At 36.0% G+C, this 21,953-nt stretch overlaps 1 protein-coding gene across 2 annotated transcripts in view; it reads left to right on the top strand.

Moving 5' to 3' along the window:
* LOC134674975 (homeobox protein abdominal-B) overlaps positions 1-21,953 on the top strand; it is a 140,854-nt gene that overhangs the window by 86,344 nt on the left and 32,557 nt on the right. For both annotated transcript variants that reach the window (XM_063533128.1, XM_063533122.1), the window contains one exon: positions 928-989. The gene's annotated coding sequence lies outside the window, so the exon portion shown is untranslated. The remainder of the gene's footprint in view (positions 1-927; positions 990-21,953) is intronic.

Raw genomic sequence — 21,953 nt, 5'->3', positions numbered from 1 at the left:
GAATGGTAAGATGACAAGAACTTGACTTTTTGACATGGCATGTTCGTCTGGTTTTCATCATCCATCTTATTAGGCTAGTTATTTTTAGACTGACAATATCAAGGGTGCTTAAAACGTAGAAAAAAATGTTGAAGAGCACGAATATCTAATAGCTACTGTTACAAGTAGCTATACAACCTATGCCGGGTGTGGCCTGTAATACGAGCAAAAAAATTAACTGTAGGCTGTAAGTACTCCTCATACTGGCCAACATTTGTTCAGCAACTTTTAAAAATAACTTGTGGTTTGATTTAAATACACTTTAAAGTTTATTCTAAGACGCAATGACGCAGTGTACACTGAGAGAAAAATCATCACCAGGAATTAAAAAACAGTTCTGTACTGGGGGAAAAAAATGAAGTTTTGGTACTAATTATGATTGACGTTTCACTATTTCTGTAAAGTTTATTTATTTCTACAAACAGCTCAGTAATCCCAAATATAATTTCAACAAACAGATAATAGAAATTCCAAGAACTAATAGAAATTGCAAAATTCAATTTGTTCCTATTAGTTAACTCTCCTTGTCCCCGGATTCTAACAAGGACCCAACTGTCCGACTCCGATTTGATTTATTTTGATATATGTTATAGAGTAGTCTAAAATAACGGACACGTATTTTTTTTAGCTGCCCAAACTCAACCTGTTAGGAGAAAATGGCCTTCAAAGTACTGAAAATTGACCAAACCTTCTAATTTCTATGAAATACTTTTTTCAAAAAAATTGATAATTAATTACTGGTTTCGTTATATGTTGGAGAACATGAATAAAAAATGGGGAAGTGTTTTGTCATTTCACCACAAACTCATTTTTTATATAAGGTACCTACTATTTTTATTTATTTTTTATCAAGTGTACAAAATATTTTAATAGTTTATTTTGTTGCAGATCCTGCCAAGATGGTGTGAATAAGAGATAATTCTTGCCTTCGTCAAGACGTAGTCCTAAAGGTGAGTAATTATTTGTTTTTTAATAAAATAGGAGGTACATATAAGTTACTTAGGCAGTAGTTAAATTAAAAAAAAAAATACAAATCCCTATCTAGTTATCTAGTAGATTTTTTTTATGTTACCTAGTTCAAATAATTACATTCACAAAATAAATTTAAATTTATCATTTGGTGAAGTCGAACCGGTCGGTCCGACCACCCAAAACCCGCCATGCTTGATTTTTAAAGTTTCATTCCCCTTCTTGAATTGGAAGAACGCTCGCTCTTTGCGATTTGCCAACAGATCTCCCAAACAATCCACTCTCCTTTAGTGTAAAAGAGATAGCTATAAAACACCCTCTCATGTTACGTACGGTAGCAACTGTAAGAGCGACGGAGATGGCAGATAAACTAACATGGCGTCAGCATGCGGCGTGGCTAATACGCCAAGAACTAAAAAAGCTCCAACACACATTTGAAATTCATGACAGTGTGCGTTTGTGTAGTGTAGGGATAAGAGGATATCAGTTGCCTGGTGTTGTCAACATTTGGATATTATTTTTAAACAAGTATATTTTATACAAAGACAGTCAATTCAGAAAGCGTTTCATTTATTCAAAGGAATATGTTTTGTCGTTAATACGTAAAAATATTTTTTTTCATATTCTGGATTTCTAGAACGTAATATAGAAATTGGCGATATATGTAAACATACTTACCTTTACTACTACTTAAATGATTGAATTTTTAGGGTACTTACACTCACCCACTGGTAATGATGATAATATAAAGTTCGTTGACCGACCAATGAAAACAATAGAAACACATTAAACTCCACATTTTTTTTTATTTTGTCCCATTACATTTATATTGCATATTATTGCAATGTTATCCTAAAAATTACTTTCAAAGTAGGAACAGGAAGTATAGTTTTTATAATAAAAAAATATGTTTCCTACTAGTAAAAAAAAATTGTACCCATACATCTTAAAATAAAATAAAAATTACTTCTGCGTCATTGTTATTTTTTTAAAGAAAATATACACAATGACGCAAAACTTGATAAAAGTTCAGTTTGTCAAGTTTCTTGTTTTCATTTTGTTTGTGTGTGAATAAATAAGTATACAAATACCTACGTATTGTTTTGCTATGTAAGAAAATTAAAACAAAAATGTTGTGGTGGAAAGATGGAAAGGTTGACGACCAATGACATTCTAATTCAAGGGCGTGATAGTTTTAAGAAATTATCAAAGATGGCGCTGAAATCAAAATCACAATATCAGTTATGACAAACTAGGGTATGTCTCCTTCCTTTCCGTTGTTTGAATATTATGTTGGTATCATTCTCTCCCTTGGTGCCAAAATAAAATTAAGAATTATAATAAAAGATTAGATTATACTTTTTATCATTGATTAATAACTTATTTACTCGTTTATAAGTATTGAACTGCCTACATGTACATATAGTGCCAACTGCTACCTATTTTTTATTGTCTCAACAAATTGTAAGCTTATAACTCCATAACAATATTAAAGTTATAACTATTTTACTAATTTCCAATTTGTGTCTTATCTGAAAAAAGCTCACAGCAAGCAAACCCCTAACAAGCAAAAGCTTTCCAAAAGCTTGCATCTCCACGATATAGTCCATACGTGCCTCCAAAGATGGCGCTGATATCAAAACTGTACAAGTTCATCTAAGTTTTTAGAATAGGCTGCCAGCTATAGGTATATATGGCACGGTTTTATTTTGTAAAGAGTCTTTAAGACCAAGTTTGGCCTGGCCAGCCACATTCGGGCCCATAACAGGCGTAATCCGTAAAAAAATTGTGAGGTCGCCGTCATCGAAATCGATGAGGACTAGGTATATATATATATATTGTAAAGAAATACAAATATTAGGACATCAATAATTATTATTTTTCACCCAAGTGGGCGCAGATTTACCTATACGTGCTTGTAGCATATTAATGAAATGGTTTCAGTGATTCATTAACATTCATATAAATAAAATACCCAATTATAATTACTTTAATTTCCGTCAGTTGTCTTTTTATTAGAATGGAATATGGTGCAAAAATGTAAAAATATCCCCAGATTTTGATTCAAATTTAAGGCCTAGGTTCGTGTTCTTCTCTGACTTGTGTCACTGAGCGTAAGCGTGAGCAGGCGTGGCTCACTCCGCGATTTCGCGGCTAAAAGTACTTACATCCGTTCGACCCCAATTTTGGGGTTTGCCATAAGCCGCGCGTGGCGCTGTCGCCACCTAGCGGCCATATCTGTGCTGATCGTGACAAGACACGTTTTGTTAGAGAGTGAGTCTTCTGTAAAGTACTATTATTTATTCTGTGGCGTGAGCGAGATATATGTGCATTTAGGACCGCGGATATCATGTTTTTGAATTTTACTTTTTTGTGTGTTTTAATATACTCGTAATAGTGGTGGGATAACTTGGACTCCTTCTTGAGAGGCTGGCCAGATATTGCACTAAATAGAGACGAGTGGAGAAAGAGGGGGGAGGCCTTTGCCCAGCAGTGGGCTCTGACTAATAATATTAATATAATAGTAATAAGAGTAATCGCTGAGTTCCCTCAAGCATAAAATTGCTCTTTTTAAGAAAAATAATTACACGTCAAAAAATGTTTCTTCTACTTTTTCCTAGTCAAAAAATGATACCGAATATGACCTTAAACGGATCCTCACTATTGTTTTTTATACCCAGTATGAAATAAAACCCGCTGCCTACTCGTACATAGCACATAAGTAGCAAGATGACTAAGAGTTCTCGATTCCCTAGACCTAGTTAATTTTTTTATTATCAAATTATAAAACCAAGGGAACTAAATAATCCTACCCATTTTAAGGATTCTATAGACATAACTTATCCGTATTTTAAACAATAAGTATAAGTAACTTATTAAAATTCATGAAAACAGTCCTTTCTTTTGCCAAAGCGAAACGGCCCATCGTTTTGTTTGTGCAACCTCTTCTCGGAACAACCGAATGTTCTGACCCAATTTTCTATAAACATTCAAATGAGTTTTTTGCCAAGAGAAAGCTACTGACTTACACATTGCACTACCAGTGCTGTGCGAGGTCCAAGCCGAGAAAGTAGTGTTGTGGAGTGTTTTAAATAATAAAAATGTTAAAAATTGGAAATACTAAATTGTGCCTAGTAATGAAAAGAAAATGGAGCGTAGGGAGAGGGTCGCGTTGCTTGCTCCTGTTAGTTTGGGGGAAAAGATGGAGATGGCGCTGCCAACTGTTCGGTAAGTTTAAAACCTTAATTTTCCATGCTCAATTTATCAAAGATTTAATTAAACCTAAGTTATTCAGAAGTCTACGTATAAATCAAAATTTTATACATATAAAAAATCCGCCTTATTATTTTTTTCATAATTATGCATTAGTTTGTTGTATTTGAACTTACTGTGGGGCTTAGTTAATAGTTCGTGTAATAATGTCCTATAGGTATAATATTTATTTATTTTTCCTTAATTCATTTAACATCTTAGGCTAGGTCATTTATAATATGAATATAAAAGTAAAATATAAAAACACTTACAAAACAATAAAAAATATAACCACATTATAAAAAACCTAACCTAGAGTGCTGCCAGCAGCGGGGCAAGGCCCAACCTGCCGGCGGTCAGGGCCGCAGAGAGAGGAACCGGCGGAATATTCGCACCGTGTCCAAGATTACCGTCTCATTTATTATTAAATATTAATTTATTAGACTTGCGCAATACAGACGAATCTAACAACACGTTAATCAAAATCGGTTCAGCCGTTATTAGTTAGGGACGAACTATTCTAGGTACGTAGTTTTAAATTGACTGTATTTATTATGGTATGGTAATCCAAATTTTTATATTATAGGAAAAAAATGAAAAATTATGCTTCCGGCAGGACTTGAACCCGCAACTTCCGCAATCCGTGCGTTAGCTATATGTAATGGATTGCGGAGGTTGCGGGTTCAAGTCCTGCCGGAAGCGTAATTTTTTCCTTTAATATAAAAATTTGGAATATCGCTTGCAGACGTATCTGCATGTTAAAAAAAAAAATGGTAAGGTAAGTTCGAAAAACTCACGCGGCTAGGAGATGTTGATGTCAATTTTAGCCAGTCGTCTCCCATCAGACTCCAGACCACGGGGACAACGCCGTCCTCGAAAGGTCGGCAGAATCTTCCTAAATCTTAAAACATAAATACGAGATTAAGTCCCGTTGTACAATTTAATAATGGATAATGCACAAGCACTAATAGCATTGTTTATTTGAATGGAATTAATGTATAACATATTGAATATAAAATAACTTATTAAAATAAACTAAAACTACAAAGAAATTAAAATTAATACTAAAATAAAAGAAACTTACCTATAAAATAAAAACCTAATTATAAAAAGAATACCCCCTCTAGCAGGTCCGCCTGTGGCATGGTACCCATTACGCTAGCGGCGTTTCCTCGCTGAACCGCCAGGGCGATTCGCCAGCTCTGGGATCCCCTGTGGCGTCAATCAGCCGTCCCGACAGGGCCCTCACAAAGGCCTGCATGTCGGCTGACCAAGGGCCCAGTGTCTCTACCGCGAGCGCCGCAAACTCGTAGTCCTTAAGTAAGGACGAATATTTGCGGCGCTTGAGAACCTGGGCCTGGTCAGCCGCGCCGCCGGCCTGGGTGCGGGTCGCCTGGATATGGGACTGTGCGAAGGTATCTACGCACGTTGCGTCCCACACCAGGGCCCTACCTAGTTTCCACGGCACCAATGTGGCCCCGTCGGGGCGCTTGCCATCGTCCCTCGCCATGCCCGCGGGTTCGAGAATCGCAGGCACAGAGGCGGTGGCAAGCGACCGACGGACCAAATCATTGATGGTACCGTGGCGAAATAGGCGGCCGGCGCTTTTGGGGCATGAAAGGCCATGTCGGCCCAGCTGATCGACGTTTTTGCCAAAGGCGCAAGTGTGAGGGACACATATTTTGGACCCAAGCCTTAAGCATATCATATCTCAAGCTACTTGGGTCCAAAACGGTGCCTATTTGACGGGAAGGGAGTGCTCGTAGCCAATGGCCCGACTCGGGGGTTGATACGGCTAGAATTCGGGCACGTTCGAAGTCGTCCGGACTATCCTGAAGAAGTGTGGTATGAGCTGCTTTTAAGGGAGGGGAGTCCCAAGCCCGCTGAATGTGACGGGCGACTGGGATATCCTCACCCGGACACGACTCACACCAGGCCTCCCTGGCCTCACTTAGATTCGCTATCTCATCGTCAGGTATCTGAGGAAGGTTTAAAATAATACCGACGAGAGACAGCGAGCCGTATACTGAGGACAGGAACGCGGGTAGAGCCAAACTGGCCGAGGTGCGAACGCCCAGTCCACCCAGCCTTATCGGTAGAACCGCTTGGGTCCATGAACTATTGTCGAGATGAATGTTCAGTGTTTTGGAAAGGGTTGCCTGAAGGGAGGAGTCTATGGAAGACAGGATGGACGGAAATTTCCAAATTGGGCAACTGCGGAGTAAATACATAAATTTGGGTGTAAATAAGCAAAAACGGATGATGAAAAGAGCCATATGGGGATTTATTTTAAATAGGAGGTCTGATGTATTATTGCATAAATTTAATTTACAGTTAATGACGGGTGCGATTGATTCGTCAAAAATTGGTGAGCCTAAAAGGGTGAGGGATGTTTTTGAATGAACGGAAATATTAGGTAAAACTGCGTTAAAATTTGTTAGTATATCTATTTAATAATGTACCTAGGTGTAGATATTATCGTTGTAAAATATCTTTAATTATCTAACTATCATATTTTAATTAACACAAAAGTTATGTAACTGTCCGCTTATCTAGGTACTTAATTAAAATATAGGTAGCTACGGCCCGTTGCGTCGCAGTGTGTGGTCCACGGACGTTATTACTAAATAAAATAAAGTAACTACAACAAAACCAAAGTTTAATGCAGTTTCTTAATTTATCGCGAATGCCTGCCCTGGCGTGCCAACGTTTGTAAACAATTTAAGACGTTAAAGCAATCTTATCAGATAATTTTTGAGGTATTTAGCTTGGCTGGACGCTAAAGATGAAACCTTATTCTTGAAGGTTCATTTGACGTTACAATTTTATATCGAAATCGCATTAATGCGATGCGCTCGCTTTTTCTAGAGCACAACCATATCCCCATAAATGCGAAGCACTGATATTTTATTCGTTTATATTTTATTCATTTTTAATATCTGAATATAGCCCCTGAGAAAACAGTTGGCCACCTTAATTTAACTAATTAGACCGAACTGGATTATATCTCAATCAGATATGCAAATTAATGCCTCAGGTATACGGGACTGCAAAGTAATAATATGTACGTTAATATGTTTTAAAGCTTTAAAAAAGTAACAAATACGGTCGATATGATACGACTGAATCGAACTTAAGTATTTAGGTACCCATTTCACTAAGATCTGCCATGTAAGCAATAAAGACTGGTATAGGTAAATTAAAAATACGATAGGTACTCGTCGTTATTTTAGATTGCTTCGCCAAAATCATTGGCTTTAAACTCATTAGATGGCGCGTCATATAGAAGTTGTTAATCGGAATTCGAAGCTCAAAGCGCTTTTCAAAAGTTGGAGTATAAGCTTATCGGAAAGAATAACGTAACGTAGAGCGCGACGTTCTATAGAAATTGTGAGTTTTGCAAAGCAATTTGTCAATAATAAAAAAAACCCGGACAAGTGCGAGTCGGACTCGCCCACCGAGGGTTCCGTGCTTTTTAGTATTTGTTGTTATAGCGGCAACAGAAATACATCATCTGTGAAAATTTCAACTGTCTATTAGCTATCACGGTTGTTCGTGAGATCGATACAGCCTGGTGACAGACGGATGGACGGACCGACGGACAGCGGAGTCTCAGTAATAGGGTCCCGTTTTACCCTTTGGGTAGGTACGGAACCGTAAAAAACCAAAAAAGGCGCGATATTCAAAGTTTCTATGGGAGATCGACCATCAGTGCGCCTACCTAATATGATAAGGTACCTCCATTTATCTTTGCCGCCTTTTTCTACTTACGCGCGAAATTATTGTCCAGACTATAGGTACCTACCTACATTCCTCTGATGTTGCAAGCCGTGTAGGGCAACGCGGGTGTTCCTCAAGTAGGTAACATATGTACCCATGTATGTATGTGGGTATGTGTGCTTGCGCCGCCAGACGGAAATTAACGGCCTCGTTAGTACTAATAAGCGAGTTAAATCCCTCCTCGACTCCCAGTTTATTTATTAATAAGGACTGATTTTTCAACTGTCACAGAAGGTTTAAAATTGTTTACTAAATGTCCTTTCTTTGTAATGCCAATTGTTTTCATTCAACTCTAAAACTGTTTAGATTTTAAGAGAGAGAGTTAAAACTGTCCAAAAAAATAGTAAAATAATTTAAAAAAAGGTAAGCCAGTAAGTAGGTACCTATGCTATGTACCTAATTATTTGTCGCTCTCAGAAATCACTAGGTACTTAGATAGGTATAAGCCTTAGATTTAGTAGTAGTAGTAGTAGTAGTAGTAGTCCGGTAGCAATAACTTTTGAAGTTATAAGATTATTAATGTTGCTTATTTTTTACATATAGTTTCCAGACCACATACTAAACCTAATAATAATAATTTGTGTCATCCTAGGTATTTGCTTAGGTAGAAATTTAGGTATTTCTTTTTTTAAACAGCATTCGGTAAAAACAATATTCGAGATGAAATTCTTTGTTTCCCTGTAAAAGCGAAGTGGCTTCCGACATACACACGCATTTTGTGTCATTTTCATCCACGGGTATAATGACATTTAATAAATACCTAATAGTGAACCTAAAATGCCTAAAAAAAAATTATAGTCGGTAAGTGAAGTGTTGTACTTCACAGGATATTATAATATGTTATTCAAACAAATGTGTGTCAAATTCATCCACCGCTTTTATTTTTAATATTTTTTTTTCTTATAAAAATCAAGTATCTGCCACAAAAAAAATTCATGTTATTAAGTTTACGTCTACATTATTATAATGCCACATCGAGACAACATTCATAATTTGGGTCATTTTCAACCACGGTTTTTTACTATTTGGCAAAATAAAACTTTGCATACGCGGGGAAGGCTACCTACGCGGGTAGGGTGCTTGTTAGATGAACATTATGGCTTCTCTATCCGATGGGCCAACGCCGGCCACTCCAAGGAACGCAGCCATGCGGTAGAATGAGATAGCAATATCACTTGCTCCCTCTAACGCATAAATGCGTCCCTTGGAGTGGCCGGCATTGGCCCATCGTGTAGAGGAGCCATTACAGTGTATTTATTTCATTCGGAGGCATCTTTTCATAGGCTCCTCATACTGACCAACATTTGTGAAGTTCGCAATCAAAAGGTACCACTTTATCCTTGCCATAAGGACTCTCTGACAGGTTATTTGTATAAAGATACAATAAAGTTTCGTCTTTATGGTAAACGACAAAGTGGTCCCTACCTTTTGAATGAGAATGCAACACCAGCGACTTTTAAAAATAACTTTTATTCGATATTTAGAACACTTTTTAAGAATATTTTAAGACGCAATGTATTGCTAATTTTGTGATGTATAAAGCCTGGCAAGCAACGTCAATTATAATGATGATGATGTACATTGAATACAAGACTTCATAAATTATAAAAGTTTTTGAAAAAAAAAGTATGTTCGTTTGAGGAGCAGAATATAATTGTTTTAATTATTTTGGTGATATTACGGGCTCCACCGGGTTGGTATAATTATGAGAAAAAATGTTGGCTTGCGATTATCGTTAGCCACGCCCCCCACAACATAGCATGAATTGAATGCAATGAAAATATTTGCACTTGCATGTGCAACTATAATATGTACCTAGTTGATACATAATATAAAGACTGATTTTATTAATTTTAGTAATATATATTATTACGATACCTTTTGGTTCAATTGGCGTAAAGGACAAAATGCTACTTTTCAGGAGACGCGAAAAACTGCATTTTTTTTTAAATGTTTATAATATATTTTTGTGGTTTATCGAGCTATGTTTTTGATGTGTATTGGAAAAGTACTCAAAATGTTAGTCTCTTTAACCTGAATTAGCAATCATATCTATAAATTATATACGAAAGAAGTTAATTTCCTTTAAAATTGGTCAAAAACACTATGAATGTCCTTTACGCCCGTGAAATTTTTGATAATTTAGTGAATCTTGTTTATTAGGGGGACGTAAGAGACGTTATCAGACTATTTTATTCCAAATTCGGGGTGTATTAGTTACCAGTCACGGTTCATATGTTAACTTTTCTCAGCATAATTTACTGTTACGAAGCTTAAAAATGTATCAAACGGTAGTGGATTATGCCAGGTATATCCCGATTAGAGTTATAATAGTATAGTATCTAAAATCCTAAGAACTTTGTTTATTAAAATTTTCATACATAGGAATTTTACATCTTAAAAATAATTACACAGTAACTATTAGTCAAACCCGTTCTTTATCGCTTCCGGTGCAAAAGTGCCCATAATACTCACGGCATTACCCCGCTGGATGGCTATGGACAGCATCTGTACCAGAAAAGATTCAGAGTGGGGATCCTCTCCCTTTTGCCTATGTCACGCACAAATTGTTTCTCGTCAGCACCCCAGCAGCCCGCAGTTTCCTCCGCAAAAGGGACGAAAATAAAGGGCAAGTAAAATAATATCAATATGTAGTATAATATGTCCTTTACGACCATATTGACCATACGAGATACGATATGAAAAATCATCAAGACAAATGAAGGGCTTAAAGGACGACAAAACACATGTAAGTCATTTACAACAATATTTATAGCGGTAACCTTTACGATAATATCCATATTTCTAATTTATAACTGGTAATTTACCATTGAGATAAGCTGTTTCTGCAAGCTCATAGTGCAAAAATTGGGTCGTAAAGGCAACTTTTTAAAAGATATCGAACGAAAGCGCTTGGAATTCTGAACAAAACTGTATATAACGACTACCGTAGGCTCAAAGGGCGTAAGGGACAAAATTGCGAAAATGCAGTTATACTCAGTATTTTTTTTTCTATCGAATAGTATTATTTAACGTCTCGATAACTTGAAAAAAATGTCCGCTAAGCACTATGAAAAATCAATGCTTGAACACAATTTTCCAACGCATTTGGCCGTATCTGCCAATTCAAAAAAATTTTGTGAGACATTTTGGCGTAACTCCCAACTTTGTGTACGATTTGCGTGGATGTCTTTTGCATCGGAAATTTTATTAAATAAATATGTGGTAATTTTTTGTCCGTTACGCCTCTTTGCGCTTTTTGAGTGCTAAATGTACGTTACACCCACAACTAATGGATGTTTACACGAGTGTTAGATAATTCAATGTACGAGATACGCCCCCATACTATGTATAATTTCGGGTTTATAATTGTTGTTTTTTTGTGTTTAAGTGGGATGAGCTAGTTATACTTTCCTTGTGAATTTTTTTATTAAGTAGGTACTTGCATTACCTGCTCATGTGCTCATTGCTTTATTTATAGGGTTACTAAATTTTGACAATTTAAACTGAACTAGTGGGTACTTTTTCATCAGTTTTATGAAAATAATTAAACATGACTATATTCAAATGATAATTATGGCGTTTAATTAAGGTAAGACTGATAACTTTTAGTTTTGTTTGTGACTGGGTCATTGGTAATACCTATTGATTAAAACGTATCATTAATACTTTTTTGTTTAAACCCTAATTTACAGGATTACCCTTATGAAAGTTACTGTTTAGTTAAATTAACGTTTGCATTTAAATCCTGGCCTTTTTCTACTCTAATGTAATGTCATAAATATGCGATCATATTCATTAAGTTTTACTGTATAGGCATATAAAATTTCTAAACTACTATTGTAGGTCAGTAAATGAATGCTCAAAAAACGTTGTAGAGGGAAATGCTAGGAACACAATTTTTGACTCCGTAACTTTGTTTAGACTAGTTAGGAGGTAAACATATCAAAAGTCCCCGGCTGTAGCCCCGGTGCTGCGGGGTGGAGGGGGGTAAGAAGGTCGAATTTTTCGGCTTTTCATTGATATATTGGAAATTTTGCATCTTAGCGACATGACTACTAAGACAAACCGAAAGCTCATAAAATTAGTTACAAGTTTTATCTAGTCAAGTTTTTCCGATATCTTGAATAGTTTTTGAGATACCCGCTCTTGAAAGTTTATTTAGGGATTTTAATTTTATCTTGATATCTACATCAGTGATGCTGTTAGGCCATGTTTGGTATCATTTTCGTATAAATCGGGGGTGCTGAATTCATTTATGGTATCACATTGGCACTATTCCGAAGTAAAACCAAAATTAAAAAAAATATATTTTTAAAAATCCCTCTTCACGCTTAAACCGCTGAACCAATTTCGTTGAAATTTGGTATAGAAATAGTTTCAGTCTCGACACAGGACATAGGATGGTTTTTATAATCAAAAGCATCTTTTGAGGATGTGAAAAGTGGGGTGGAAGTTTGTATGAGGAGTCAATAACCGCTGAACCGGTTTAGGTGAAATTTAGGATGGTATACATCTGTGATTTAGATGAAAATGATACCTAACATGACTTCAAACTTTACCTTAAGCAGTATTTACCTCAGGAATTCAGTTTCGTCGACGAAGTTGAATTCCCCCCATACTCCATTTCACAACTTTAAAGGATGATTATTGAGATAAAAAGTATCTTATATCCTGTCTTGGGACTCAAAATATCTGTATACCAAATTACAATTAAATCGGTTGAGCGGTTTAAGCGTGAAGAGGAATAAAAAAAAAGGTATTTGTTTAAAGTTTATATGTTTTTTCTAAGGAATGGTGTCAATGTGATACCAAAAATGAATTCAACACCCCCGATTTATACGAAAATGATACCAAACACGGCCTAGCAGCTTCACTAATGTAGATATCAAGATAAAATTGAAAGCCCTAAATAAACTTTCAAGAGCGGATATCTCAAAAACTATTCAAGATATCGAAAAATTTGACTGAATAAAACTTGTAACAAATTTTATCAGCTTTTGGTTTGTCTCAGTAGTCATGTCGCTAAGACGCAAAGTTTCCAAGATATTTGTGAAAAACCGAAAAATGAGACCTTCTTTCCCCCCTCTCCCCCCCAGCACCGGGGCTACGGCCAGGGACTTTTGATATGTTCACCTCCTAACTAGTCCAAACAAAGTTACGGAGTCAAAAATTGTGTTCCTAGCATTTCCCTCTATAACTTCTTATTTCTTGGCCTATTGTACCTAATAGTATTTTAGTATGTAAAAGTAAAATTTATAATCTAATTAACATTACAAACAGAAATAACGCATAATACTTTCTACTTCGAGCAACACCGGCTTCCGACATGTCGGAAGGGAGGGGCCCAAGCGATATCTCACCGTACAAATCTTTCTGCCATTTTTCGCGGGGGGAAGGTGCACACAGTCGCACTTCTCACACACTTACATACAAAATCCAATCAGGCCGCGTAGCCAAGATGCCAATCGCTAACGCTCCGTAGCGATCGAAACGCAACTGTCACTGTCACACTAATGGGGAAGAGTGATAGAGATACATAATGCTTTTCGTTGTCGAAGCGATAGCGATTGTAACCTTGGCTAGGGGGCCTGAGGCCCTACCGCGAACCACGTTCGACGTGTTGCCTCTCTATGGCACTTGTAAATTCATACGTAAGTGTGACAGGGAGGCAACACGTCAAACGTGGTTCGCGGTAGGCCCTCTGTAATGACGACACGAATACATAGAAAATGACACACGTCAAAGACAAATCTTGCAAACCTCGTTCTCTTTTTGTGTACGGACGAGTGACTAGTGTCACAACACGCACACTAACACATTTTTGTTGAAGTATGTCATTGTATTCTGAGAGATGAGAAGTCGGATTTGTCGCTCGACCGATCCGCAATTTGTACTGAGCGAGCAAAATCGATAAATCCAACAACTACTTGAGACTAAAATATAATAATTGTATTTAAATGTAATTAAACGTATGATATGTAAAAAAAATATTACATGTGAAATGTAACACTTTCTTTTTGTAAATTTGATGTCCCCGACCTCTTTTTATAGCAAAAAACCGAGTAAACTGGCATTTTTGTGCAGCAGTGTTCACGCGCGTGTCTGGACTCGGTCTAGTGAAAAATCCAAGTGCAACTAGTTTTATTATCCGCGCTAGATTAGATTGACGCGCTAATCTTGTACCTCGGCAGAGGGGAAATAGTGCGAATGCCGCCTCCCTTCCGTGTTGCTCGAAGACTTTCTATAGTTAAATTAATTTGTTAGAAATTGTTGTATATCAATATATACATCAATGGTAGGACAGCAGTGATTCTATTGAAGTAATATACCTAAACCAGGGGTGCGAAGCTCCTGACTTCGGCCAAACTCGGCTCCGCTCGGCTCAGCATTGCTCCGAGCAATTATTAGGGTTGGCACCACTTGACTTCCTTTTGCGTGCACGACCACAGATAAGATAATCACTTGAATTTTGACAACCCTAATTAGCCGAAAGGGATAGTGCCATGTATTAGAAAGGGATAGCATGATTCGACCCTGAACCGCTGTCAAACTTCGGTTTTGTAGGAAGCTTCCTTTCTGTACGGTAGTACTATTATTTATTCTGTGCCTAAACAAATAAATAGAACATTGTTTTAGTGGCTAAGAAAACGACCTTTTCCACGTTTAAGTATTCAAAATAACAAAAATGTGGAAAAACTTAACAGTGAATACTACATCTCTATATTTTTTCGGAACAAAAATGTAAATTATAGTAAGTATTTAGAAGTATAGTGTTCCCTAAATGCAAGTAGTAGCAATATTGGCAATATTGCAACGAAATTATTGGATTTACGCCAAATGGTACTAAAACAGTTTTTCTAATAAGATAAACAATAAAGAAGAAACGTAAGGGACGCCTTTCTTAAAAACAGTCGTGTTTTTTGGCGTAACGGACATGCTATTTTCGTTAATAAGATTGTATTGTAAGTTCAAGAAATCAGTTTAAAAGACCTCAAAAAGTTAGGAATAAGCCACGTACAGGCATTAGTTTATTCAAACAAACAAAAAAGGTCTGATTTTTTTCCTCAAACAAAACTGTTTTTTGGCTCTCCTGAAAAATCGCGTTTTGTCAGTTAAGCCCTTTGAGCCTACGGTAGTCGATATAACTCATTTTCACCAAAATGTCCTTTACGCCAATTGAACCCAAAGGTAATTATTGTCCAAGAAGCTTGAACTATCAAAAGTGTTGGTAATTATTATTGAGGGTAAATGTATAATAATAATACTTCAATTTAATTTGTTCAAATACTTCATAGTAGCCTAGCTCTTGTCGGTGGAGTATTCGCCATTCCGTTCTTTTCTCTGCCACTGTTTTGAGCTCCTGATGCGTCACGTCACTACATTAATTTTCTCTTTGGCCTGGTCAATATATGCACGTTTCGGTCTTCCTCTGCCTCTCTGTTCTTCTATTCTGCCTTCAATTATAGAGTTTATGTAAGTATCGTGACGTATCATGTGCCCCAACATGTTTCCCCTTCAGTTTTCAATTGTTTTTAGCAGAGATCTCTTCTCACCTACCAAATTAAATTAAATTAATATACTTGAAGTAATATAAACAAATAAAAAAAAAACATTGGTTTTGTGGCTAAGAAAACGACCTTTTCCACGTTTAAGTATCCAAAATAACAAAAATGGGGAAAACTTGACAGTGAATACATCTCTATAATTTTTCGGAAAAAAAAATGTAAAGTATAGTACTAGAAGTATAGTGTTCCCTAAATGCAAGTTGCCAATATTGCAAAGAAGAGGCGTAAGGGACGCCTTTTTAAAAATAGTCGTGTATTTGGCGTAACGGACATGCTATTTTCGTAAATAAGCATTGTATTCAAGAAATCAGTTTAAAAGACCTCAAAAAATTAGGAATAAGCCACATACAGGCATCAGTTAATTCAAACAAACAAAAGTGTCTGATTTTTTTCTCAAAACAAAACTGATTTTTGGCTCTCCTGGAAAATCGCGTTTTGTCAGTTAAGCCCTTTGAGGCTACGGTAGTGCATATAACTTATTTTCGCCAAAATGTCCTTTACGCCAATTGAACCCAAAGGTATTATCCAAGAAGCTTGAACTATCAAAAGTGTTGGTAATTATTATTTAAGGTAAATGTATTCAAAACATAAGAATAAACAGGCTTTAAATAACCTCAATACGTGTAATTAATAATATCTATTGTAAAAAATGCTCAGTACAAAAAAATACATTAAAAAAATAATGTGCATAATTTACGTTAAGTATGGAAAGACTGATTTGTGCTGTTTATAATGAAAAAAAAAATGTTTATATTAAAATTTATTAGTCCATATAATTAAGACGAAACAGGAGCTGAGTCTTAAATATTTTAGGTAAATATACCCGTCTCGCTAACGGAAGCGGCACCTAAAAGTAGTGCGATAAGGACAAGGCGAAAAATCCTGCGTAAAAATCTCAAAAATCGAGGTTTCGTACTCCTCTGTTTCCTCCTCCAAAACTTAACCAATCGTAACCAAATTTGGAAATCTAAATGATTATGAAATTATCTGTGTCGGACCGTTTTGCTTTTTTGGCTAATTGATATCAGTTTTGAATGCCACGCCTCTCATTGCGGCATAGTCAATTAGGCCATTTTGGCCATTTTTAAAGGGCTCTAGCGCCTTAAAAAAACAAAAATATCAAAAAAAGCAAAACGGTCCGTCACATATATTGACAATATTAATCTGTGTTGAAAAAATCATTGCTCTAGATTCAAAAACCACAGAGGAAAACGAGGAGTACGTTTGTATGGAGAAATGACCACTCCTGTTGGCTCTTAAGATATATTGAAGTTAGACTTGATTAGATAATTAGATATAGAAATCAAAATATTAATAACATTAATATAAATTAAGTTCAAGAAGTAATATTTTTATCAAAGAATGAAAGTTACCTCAAGTCACGGCATTAATAAGCAAATTTTACTCAAGTGGTACCCTTTCCCTGTCATTGTCACAAGTATATGATGCGTAACCGTGAACACTAAAGTTTGTAAATTGCGAACTCTTTCTCTTTTACTCCAATTAGACGTAATAAAAGTGACAGAGAAAGATGTCCGCAATTTGCGAATTGCGATGTTCGCGGTAGGCCCTCAGGATGGATATGTCGCATATTTGTTAATCAACATTACGTAACGAATGTCAAAGAGGAATTTCACATTCTCAATGTGTATAGATATAAACAGACCTTAATTCTCTTTCTTACTTACACACTTACAGTTATTTTGCTAAATGGTGACATAATGTACAATATCTATAAGTTCTCTTTGTAGTAGTATAACTTTGCATAAGTTGCGTTAATTTGGCGCGCAGGCGAAGAAAACATGCGTTGCGTACGCAACGTGTGGTTTTTAGAGAGAGGCCCTTACCCGCCGTCACGCCAAGGTCGCGCCGCGCCCGCCGCGCCCGCTCTCCGTGCACGGCCCGCGTTGCCCGTTAAGAGCCACCCGCTAATGTCGTATGAACGCGAACATTATTTTTGTATTATTTGTTTATGCAATGGATGAAACTGACACAATTTCATATTTCTTATTTATCCCGCCTTTTATATTAATAAGGTGTGAACTCTAGTAACCTTAATATTCTTTTGTTATGGTAATAGCCTGTTAGAACAAAAATTATCAAAAATCTTATGAAGCTGTGCCTCAATAAGACACAAAAACATGTAATGTACATATTGATACGATTAAATGCGACTTCAGCAATTTATTTTAACTTTAATTATTTTTTGAGTCATTTTGAATAGTATGACATAGTATCCGATTGCAATGGACGTAATTGACACAAACTATGTTTTCACATTAAAAAAACTATCCTAAATGCGACACAGTTACATGTTTTCTCTCGAATATTCTTTTCTCCAAAATAATTCAAAATAAAAATAATTACCACAAATTATTAAATAACTTAAAAAGCAAATAATATCTGTGACACAAAACAAAATGTAAGATTAACATCTTAAAACAGCATTCGAAAGCGAAAAAAAATTTGACTTTAATATTACTTTAAGTTAGGGCTCAAAATATAGCCAGCGCTGCAGGACTATAGGTATATATTATTAGACAACGTTCCTATTCAAAGTGATAATTTATAGTTATACCTATTGGTTTATGTAAAACCACAGATTGTTTGTAAACCGCATAGACTAACTTCTAGGTATAGGTACTTATATATAATGATATTAATGGCGCATTTTAAATTCTTAGACCCTCTTCATACGATTGTGGAAATCTGCGGTTCAGCATTATTGTAAAACGGCGACCAATTTAATAAGAATATCCACGCCAGATTTTTATGGCGTTTCTTTATAAGAGGGGTGTAAGTGAAAACATGGTCGGAAGCGGGGAAATCCATGCAATAACTATAACTCATACAATTTCGAGAACCCCCGCTAGATGGCGGGCCACGGACACAACTAATCCATTTATTCTCGGGGCGAGCTTTAGTAGCTAACTCTTAAGCACTGCTCTTATATTGTCTTATATTATTTATAAATATTGACGCACGGTTGCAGTGAAGGGATTATATTAATAAGCGATTTTTTCCACTGTTAGGTATCTACGTAACTATAAGGAAGGCTTTTTAATGATGGTGTTTTCACTGTTATATTTCCGGACAACAAAATAACTTACAATTCATCATCTGAAAAAATCCACTCCAGGGTAAATAAACGCTTTTCCTAGAATCTATCGGTATCGAGCGATCTTAAACAGATCGTCATTAGTCCAACTTGCTCAAAGGTCACCATAAAATTGTCATTTTACGTTTGTAAAATTTTATCAAAGCCGCAGGGGAAGCGTGAATATGAAACTTTTGCGAGCCGACGTCGTCCGAAGAATGCCTGCTATTACCGTATGCTACCCTGTATATATTCCATTGGTCTGATTTCACAGGCCAGTCCAACGCTCAGACCAACCACCTGGTATGATTTGGAGATCCGTATGAGATCGGGGTCTGAGAAAGCATTTTGAGCCATACTGGTTCGCTTGAACGTCCGACTACCAAACGCCCGACGAGTGATTGATATAACACTCCTGAAGGGGAATCTCCAAAGTTTCGAGCCGGAATTTTGCGGATGAACGTTTTAATTGCAACCTCGCGAGAATATTTTGTAATTGCGTGCCGTGACTGAGCGGAATTATTGTGATAACGTCACTGGTTAAATTAAATGTTGGTACCGTGTAGTAATTTTCTCAGGCACGGCCGTTCTGCTTTCCAGCGACCTGGTTCTGACTTTAATTATTTTTCTTAGGTAGGTCTAGCTGACATGGATGTTGATAAGATTTTAAATTTTTCTTGCCATGTAAATACAGAGGTATGCTTTTAAATTGGCTATTTGTAAGCTGAAGTTAATACTTCAGCTCTAATGAGTTGATATCTAATGATCGATCTGATGTTGTAAGTGCGTACTTAGTAACCCAAATGCCGGGGGCATTTCCAACGATTATTATCTTAAAACTCCGACTTAAAAGTTTTATTAACGACTTTTAGGAAATTACTTCTCATAATATTGAGGAAGATAGTACAGTAAGCTTTATCTACAGAATTAGATACGTATAATGTGTTTTTATCCGTCGAGTTTGCAGTAAGTAATCTCGTCTGAAAGACTTTCGCACGAAAGAGTTCTGTGCAATAGTATCTGGTAACAAAGAAAGTTTTTATTGTACAAGTTCTCATTCCTGGGCGGATACGGGCGGTGTCTGCGTTTTCCAATTTAAGAAAAAGATAAAAACTACCCGTACTGTTCAATAGTAGGTAAGTACTTTACTTATTGTTACTTGCTCTACCTTATATAAAAGAGGAAAAAGGTTGTACCTAATATTCGGATGACTAGATTTAATTTACATGTCGCATGTCTAGGCAAGATTTCTTATTCCGTACGACAACCCTCCATACTCAGCAGACTAATTTAGCTTCCCGCCACTCCTCTAATAAACTGGCATTCTGCAGACTTTGTACTTAGGCATATATGAAATAGTAAGTCTTAAGTTTATAGTAAGCTATGGCATAATATCGATGAGAATGAGATTGTATCACGAATCAGGTTTTGTATAGGTAAATAAATAGTATTGAATTCGCTCGATTACGCTGTGCGGCACTGAAATGAAAAAGATAGGAACGACATTTTCCTTATTATTTAAAAGTAAAATAAAATAAATAAAGTTTTATTTCAGGCAACATACGTACTGTCGTACACTCATTGATTTTATGTTATTATATCATTTACGACTGCTAATAAATTATAAATTTAGGGTTTCAAAATTTTCAGTTGCAACAAGGCACTAGGTAGATGGTTTATAAAAATATAGTGTACCACAACTAAATAGTAGCACAACTCTGCAAGATATAATACGTATTAGGTATACTCCTACCAGTCCTACCTACCTTTTATAATCCAAGGCGGCCTCAATACGGCAGCGAGTTTATGTTTGAATTTAAATGACTACATTTTATAATAATGTCTTTGAGCCCAGCCGCTCCCCTGCCCGAGGGTTTTCTTTTACTCTTTTTATAATGTAATTTTCTTAAATCACCTTGGCCCTCTGCGCTCCCCATTGTCGTAGGATTATACCTACATTTGAGGCGAAAAACAAAGAATAATCATTGTATTTTAAAGTTATTTTTATAAGTTAAGGCAGGTTTGCGTATGATAAGATAAAATTAATAGCTTAGATTCTAGAGCACTACCTACCAAATTAAATACCTATAGGGACATGTGCTCGTTATGTTCTTGGTTAATCGCTTAATCCAGACAACGAAGACATAGCGCGGATCTTGAAATATATAGTAGGTACTTATTAGATATACTTAGGTCCTAAACCTGGGTATTACCTACCTGATTTTTTTGTCTTAAGAAATGTTAATTTGAGCCACAGTGTTACAGCTATATTTAGTCACAGGCTTAATCCCTAAAATATTAACGTATAAATAACTAATAAAAATCGTTTTTGTTCGGCACAAATTATAACAATATACATTTTAGTACGGTTTTTAATTAACTTGTAGCATAATTTGTATAGAACAGGAAGCGCTGTGTCTGTGTAAATTACACATGAACATTTCTATTTTAATTACAATATATGTATTAATGTTTTAATACTCTATAATAATGGGACCCCTGATTCGACACGCGACGGTCTTCTAATTTACTTACACAGTTAGAAGATAATTTGGGTATTTTTTTGAAACGTGTTGGTAAAATCTAAGCCTTTTTAAATAAATTGTACCTTTTATAAGTAAATACATAGGTGCCCAATATTTTTTGGTTTAAGAGCTTAGAAATATTTGATTAATTGTTTGGAGAAACACCAAATGTGCAGGTAATGTGTAATGTTCAGATATTCCAGTAATTATTTTCTCGTCAAAAAAATATAGCGATGGTAGAAATTGAATGAAGTTTATTGCGATAAAATATTTAATTTTTATCAGTTTAATTACTGGAGACCTAGGTAGTTCGTAGGACTTAAAAACTTTAATTTACCACCTTTAACTTACAAAACAACAAAACTTTTCAATAAAAAATAAATTAACCTGTCTTTGTTTGCCATCGGCATTGCAATTGCTCTTGGCTTTTGCAGGCTTTAATTAGGCACATTTGCTCATCAACTTATCTAATTAGTGTCTTATTTTATTCGGTTTCTCTATTGTGCATTCAATAAATAACAGATTAACCGTTACTTCATGAAAAAGTAACGATGGTCAGACACCTGCCTTACTACGCCCATGAAGCTCTAGAATTAATATCGATTTCTTAGCTTATTCAGTCGCGTCAAAATTGCGTAAACTAAATTAAAATTTCGTTGGAACTCTTTCACGGTGACAACACGGCACGCCAGGTGCAAGTAATTAATAATAACTTAAACTAGT

Source organism: Cydia fagiglandana, chromosome 2 (assembly GCF_963556715.1).
Source record: "Cydia fagiglandana chromosome 2, ilCydFagi1.1, whole genome shotgun sequence".
NCBI lineage: Eukaryota > Metazoa > Arthropoda > Insecta > Lepidoptera > Tortricidae > Cydia > Cydia fagiglandana.
Note: the sequence above shows the minus strand (reverse complement) of the source record. Positions and strands in the feature narration are given on the sequence as shown.